Here is a 6,645-nt window from a genome sequence, read left to right on the forward strand (position 1 = left end):
GAAGCAACCGTTATTACCGCAGAAATCCGGGGGAAAGAGATGCTCTCCTCCAGGCCATTCCGACGTCCAGAACATTTTAAAGAGCAGTCAGGGGGGAGGGACACAGGGATGCGAACAGCCAACAGCGGAACACGCCGCGGCCGGCTTCCCCTCCCAAGAGCAAGGCTTTTTGCCGAGAAGTTCACTGCTCCAGCGGGGGCAGAGCCGGGGTTAGCGGGCGGGAGGGAGGTGTGCCGACGCCCGCGGCCCCCCACCCAGAGGCCAAGCAGCGATCGCACGCACCAGCTGCCCCGATCCCGCGGCGAGGACGCGCCCCCAGGCCCGCAGGGACTGCTCCGACCGGCGCCCGCGGCGGGCCGAGATCTGCGGAGCCCCCGGCGTGGGCAGGGGTCCAGGCGTCCGCCAGGCTGGGCCCTCCCGGGCCCTCCCGCGCCGAGTCGGCTCCCACTCACATCCCTGGGCGGCGAGCCCCGGGCCTGTCCCCGCGCGGCCGCAGCAGCTCTCCGCCCCGAGGCGCGCCGCGAGTCCGGGCCCGGGGTCGAGCGGCCGAGGCGGCGGCAGCAACTCCGGAGCGCGCCGGGCGCCGGCCCAGCCTGTCAGAGCTGAGGGAAGCCGTTGGCCGCGGCCGCCGCTACCCCCTTCGGCTTCTCTTCCTCTCTCCTTCCTCCAGCGCACACCACTCCCACTTTGGGCAGCCAGGAAGCCTGTCGTCACAGGCGTCGTCTCCGCCCTCTCCCGGGCCACCCCGCGTTCTCAGTGCCTCAGGCCACACTGGCTCGGAAGCTCTCTTCGCGTCGGCGTCAGCCTCCACTCGCGCGGACGGTTCACCGCGGACTGAGGCGGACCCGCGGCACCGGCGGGGGCGGGACCCAACCGCGCCCCTCCTCCCCCGACTGCGCGTGCGCGCGTGCGCCGAGCCGCCGCGCTGCCCTTCTCCCGGCGTGCGCGCGCGCGCTGTGGGGCAGGCAGAGGCAGGCCGCGCAAGACCTGGGCTTCTCGGGAAGTTGGCGGGAGCGCGCGGAGAGTCCCGGGGCGTCCCCTGGGAGAACGGGCGTGAGAAATGGAGCGGGAGCTGGCTACCCTGGGCCCCACGGCCCCCAGGATCGCGGCGCCGGCGCTGGGCCTGGCCCTCCCCAGACGGGCGTGTGTGTGGCCGCCGCCCGCCGTGGAGGCGGCTGGGAATGAGTCAGCCGGGTCGGGAAGGCGCCCCCTGCGCGCAGCCTGGCACCACAGCGCCATCCTCCCGGGCCCTGCTGTTGGTTCCCCTTCTGCTTTCGCTTCCACGGTCCGCGTCCGGCAAACCTGTCCTTCCCCAGTCCAGGCCTCTAGGCCGAGGGAAAGTGGCGCCGAGGGTTGGGGCAACATTCACAGGCGCAGTTTTGTGCAGGTGCAATCCCGAGCGCCTGGCTCCAACCCAAGAAAAGGGGGCGGGTGGAACGAGGCGCCCAGCTGCTCGCCGATTGGCGACAAGACCCAGCGAATGAGGAGAAAGAGCCCACCGCCTCCCCAAAGCCCCATTCATTCGTTCAACGAATATTCGCATAGCATCTACCAGGTGCTGGGCTGCAAGGGCTCCAAGGATGCTGCTAAGTAATTGCAACCCGCATTCCACTTGCTCTACTGGAGCATATATTCGGATAAAAGTGACAAATATACTTTGTATCATATACCAGGATATAATTGCACTTAAGAAAAATAATACAAAGTAAAGGAATAGAAAGTGAGGAAGCAGGGTGTTATTTTAGTGAGGGTGGCCAGGAAAGACCTCCCAGAATAAGTGACATCTGAGCAGAGATGTAAAGGATGAAAATGAGCCAGTCGTGTGACTACATGGGAAGAGAGTTTCAGGCGGAGGGACTAGCAAAGGCAAAGACCCTGAACAAGGAATGGGCTTGACAAGTTCAAGGACCAGGAAAGAGGTCAATGTGGTTGGAGGACAGTGAAGGAGAGGGCAGTGGAAAAAGAGGAGTCCAAAGGAGTAGCCTGGGACCCAAATATGTACGGTCTTTCTCACTTATTAGCTCTCTTTCTCTCTGAAACATTTGATGCATTTATACCTGTTTCTCCACTCACAAATTGATGCTGACATTCAGGTCTAACTTGAATTTAATGATATCTTTAAACCAACTCACCAGTGCAATTCTTGCATTCCTTCTTACATAAGACCCATTGCAAAAGGTCTTTGAGCAGATGATAGCAGGATAGGAAATGACTTGAATTCATACTGACTCCTTCAAAGTAAATAGTGAACTACAGCTCTTGTTTTCTCATAAGAGGGAGGGATTTAAGTTTTCTCATAAGAGTGAGGGAGAATTGCGTTCCAATGGCTACTGTTTTACAAGCAAAATATGCTGGAGAGTCCTTATTTTTAATATCTAAAAAGGAATCAAAAATAGTTGTGAGTCGATGGCAAATCTAAAATCTGCTTAGAATATAAAGGCCGAGATCACAAGCAGCAACCACCATGCAAGTTCCCTTTTCCTGAAAATGAAAACTGTTACTGGAGTAGAAACCAGAACACAGACCCACACAAAAAAGATAAAATGGCAGAGTCATCTTTCATGTCACAGCTAAGATTAAAATCATCTACCTGAATTGTGGAAATGGAAACATTCGCTTTTCTGAGAAAAAATGCCTGTTTTATGAGCTCTGAAACAGTGCAGAGGTATTCACTGCAATGAGTGATATTTCTATATTTCTATAATCTATAATTCTATATTCCTATATTTTATAATACTTATTTATTCAACCAGACATGGTGCCTGTTAAGAGCCACTGCCTGTTTGCAGGAAGGAAAAAGTGAATATTCAGAATTCCTTGTGGGGGAAGGTGTGGTGTCTAAATGGGTGTCTCTTGATAGGATGGGGGCCTCGAAATGCAGGGTGAAGATCAGGTGGGATCCGTGGGCACAGGAGGCGAAAGAGTTCACCCAAGGCAGAACAAAGGAGATAGAAGTTTATCAAATACACAGAAAGGGAGCTGTGCACAGGATAGCCATGGAGGGGCTGTCTGCAACCAGTGGGTGGGGGCCATTTTTCAAGGGGGAAGATAAAGAGGTATAGCAACATATGGAATTCTCCTTTTCTTGGTAATGGTGCCTATGTGTAAATAGCCTATTGGTCAGTTGGGGCCTCTGGCTATTTTGGACCTTCTCTACATTCCTTTGCTCAATCCTGTTTGCCAGAAAGCAGCCTCTACAAAGGGACTTTTTTTTTTTTTTAAATAAAAGTGATTTGGATATGGAAGACAGGTGGACTGAAAAGAAAAGAAAAATTCTTAGGTTTATAGAATTGAGAAATTTATCTGCCTGCCCAGAGAGATAAAGTGACTTGTTTAGGGTCTTTCAGAGAGTGGAAGCCTCTCTTCTCACTAAGACTATATGATTTTTAAGTCAATATTCCCCTTGGATGTTGAGCTCTTTTCACCTCGTAGAGAATTTTTTAGCTCTTTATGTGATCCCTGGTAGTGGCATAGCTAGAAAGTTGCTCCCAGGGCAAACATTTCAGAAAGATACCCCTATTTTTGAAAACGATAAAAAAGAATTCCAAGAGAACAATTTTTTTTCTTTTCTTTTAGAGAGAGAGTGTGGGGCAGTGGGGCAGAGGGAGTGGAAGAGAATCTTAGGAAGGTTCCATGCCCAGTGCAGAGCCTGATATGGGGCTGGATCCCATAACCCCAAGATCATGGTCTGAGTTGAAATCAAGAACTGGAGGCTTAACCAATTGAGACACTCAGGTGCCCCCCCAAGAGAACAAATTTTACCAAGTCTTTCATGACATTCTCTCACACACTATGAGAAAGAAGAAATGTGGGTTGGAGGATTTATTTAGATTCAAAACTGATTATATGGCCAGATCTAAAAGTAAAAATTAGCAGCTAATTGTCATCTTTATGGGGCAGTGTGTGGCACCCACTAAGATCCTGTCCTTCCACTGCAGCAGAACATGGCAGCAGTGGGTCTCGCTACTGCTCTCCAAAACCACCTCTACAGCAAGACTGTGACAATGTTGTCAGATGGGGTTTTGGCTGTTGTGTCTCTGTAAAGTTCTTAGGTGGTTCTGATGCAAAGGCAAGGTTGAAAAGACGTGGCCAAGGTTTTAAGAACTTAAGCTTGAGAGTCCGGCAGACCCAGGTTTGAATCCCAGCCTTCACCAAGGATGTCATTTAGATTTTCTAAGCTTCCATTTCCTCATCACTATCTTCCTTGAGATATCTGGAAGATTAGATGAAAAAATATTTTTAAACCCTTAGCACAGCTATTAAATGCATATTAGAGTTGTGGTAAGGTCAATTTACAGATATCAGCAGGCTGGGAGGTATGAGAACTATGTTGGATTTTATTAGTAATCCTGAAGCATTTGTCACAATCTATCACATTCCCCAGAACTGTGTGGGCTGTAATGATAAGGACAGAGCTTTAACAGAGATAAATGCAAAGACTTACATTTGGGCTTTTTCACAACGGGTTTGTTGCCAGAACACAGGTGTTGTGAAAACCACTGCTCAACCTAAACCAAAAAGGGAAAGAAAAGACTCACATTAACATCATCGTCATTGGACACATAGATTCGGGCAAGTCTACTGCTACTGGCCATCTGATCTACAAATGTGGTGAGAGCGACAAAAGAACTATCAAAAAATCCGAGAAGGAGGCTGCTGAGAAGGGAAAGGGCTCCTTCAAGTATGCCTGGGTCTTGGATAAACTGAAAGCTGAACGTGAACGTGGTATCACCATTGCTCTCTGCCTGACAAATTCGAGACCAGCAAGTACTATGTGACCATCACTGATGCCCCAGGACATAGAGACTTTATCAAAAACATGATTAACAGGCACATCTCAGGCTAACTGTGCTGTCCTGATTGTCACTGCTGTGTGCTGGTGAATTTGAAGCAGGTATCTCCAAGAACAGGCAGACCCATGAGCGTGCCCTTCTGGCTTACACACTGGGTATAAAACAGCTAATTGTTGGTGTTAACAAAATGGATTCCACTGAGTCACCCTATAGCCAGAAGAGATATGAGGAAATTGTTAAGGGAGTCAGTATCTACTTTTAGAAAATTGGCCACAACCCTGACACAGTAGCATTTATGCCAGATTGTGGTTCGAACGGTGACAACATGCTGGAGCCAAGTGATAACATGCCTTGGTTCAGGGGATGGAAATCCACCCGTAAAGACGGGAACGCCAGTGGAAGCACGCTGCTTGAAGCTCTGGATTGCATTCTGCCACCAACTCATCCAACTGATGAGCCCTTGTGTCTGCCTCTCTAGGACATCTACAAAATTGGTGGTATTGATACTGTCTCTGTGGGCCGAGCAGAGACTGGTGTTCTTAAACCTGGCTTGGTGGTCAACTTGGCTCTAGTCAATGTTACAACTAAAGTCAAGTCCACTGAAATGCACCATGAAGCTCTCAGTGAGGCTCTTCCTGGGGACGACATAGGCTTCAATGTCAAGAACATATCTGCCAAAGATGTCTGTCCTGGCAATCTGGCTGGTGACAGCAAAAATGATCCACCAATGGAAGAAGCTGGCTTCATGGCTCAGGTGATTATCCTGAACCATCCAGGCCACATCAGTGCTGGGGATATAACTGTGCTGGATTGTCACACAGCTCACATTGCTCGCAAGTTTGCTGAGCTGAAGGAGAAGATAGATCGTCATTCTGGAATAAAGCTGGAAGATGGTCCCAAGTTCTTGAAGTCTGGTGATGCTGCCATTGTTGATATGGTTTCTGGAAAGCCTGTGTGTGATGAGACCTTCTCTGACTATCCTCCTCTAGTCTGTTTTGCTGTCCATGCTGTGGGTGTCATCAAAGCAGTGGACAAGAAGGCAGCTGGAGCTGGAAAGGTCACCAAGTCTGTCCAGAAAGCTCAGAAGGCTAAATAAATATTATCCCCAATATTTGCCAACCTCATCTTAATCAGTGGTGGAAGAAAAGTCTCAGAACTGTTTGCGTCAACTGGCCATTTAATTTTAATAGTAAAAGATTGGCTAATGATAACAAGGCATCATAAAATCTTCAGAAGGAAAGACTTTTGCAGACCATTTGTTTTTTTTGTGTGTGTGGCAGTTTTTAAGTTATTAGTTTTTAAAATTAGTACTTTTTAATGGAAACAACTTGACCAAAAGTCTGTCCCAGAATTTTGAGACCCATTAAAACAGCAAATGAGGAAAAAAAAAAAGATTTACATTTGGGTAAAAAACGAAATATAAACTATGCATTAAGTGATGAAATAATAAAAACATTCTTAAGAGGAGCAAAAAAAGGGACACCTGGGTGGCTCAGTCAGTTGGGCCTCTGCCTTCAGGGCTCAGGTCATGAGCCTGCTTCTCCCTCTGCCTGCTCTGCCTGTTCAGCCTGCTGCTCTCTCTCTCTGACAAGTAAATAAATAAAATCTTTTAAAAAGAGAGAGAGAGGGAGAGAAAAGTGAGAGAAAAAAAAGACACAGAAAAGTCCTTGGAAAGGGAAAGAGGTCAAGCAAATGGTTGGGGTTAGATGGAGAGTTGCTTTCTTTCTTTCCAAGATAGGGAAGAGTACTTTTCTGAAGGCAAGGGAGGTAGCTATGGAGAGAGGCTGATTTATTCCTGGTCTAGTAATACAAACGGAAAGGCCAGAGTGTATATCAGATAAACAGACGAGCT

The 6,645-nt window shown here is 48.9% G+C and overlaps 1 protein-coding gene and 1 pseudogene across 5 annotated transcripts in view; one reads left to right on the forward strand and one right to left on the reverse strand.

The window, feature by feature from the left end:
• Positions 1 to 836, reverse strand: part of JAK2 (Janus kinase 2) — a 127,064-nt gene extending 126,228 nt beyond the window's left edge. Inside the window, exon 1 of one of the 4 annotated variants that reach the window (XM_082694273.1) lies at positions 453 to 836. The gene's annotated coding sequence lies outside the window, so the exon portion shown is untranslated. Of the gene's footprint in view, positions 1 to 282 lie in introns of all 4 variants that reach the window. The other 3 variants (XM_082694275.1, XM_082694272.1, XM_082694274.1) reach the window with 3 other exon arrangements.
• Positions 837 to 1,480: 644 nt separating this feature from the next.
• Positions 1,481 to 6,120, forward strand: LOC309847253 (elongation factor 1-alpha 1 pseudogene; annotated as a pseudogene). Its single transcript has 3 exons — positions 1,481 to 1,590; positions 3,901 to 4,094; positions 4,522 to 6,120. The product of its transcript is annotated as an elongation factor 1-alpha 1 pseudogene (transcript).
• The last annotated feature ends 525 nt before the right edge of the window (positions 6,121 to 6,645 follow it).

The sequence above is a fragment of the Mustela nivalis genome (genome assembly GCF_964662115.1).
Source record: "Mustela nivalis genome assembly, chromosome: 13".
Lineage (NCBI taxonomy): Eukaryota > Metazoa > Chordata > Mammalia > Carnivora > Mustelidae > Mustela > Mustela nivalis.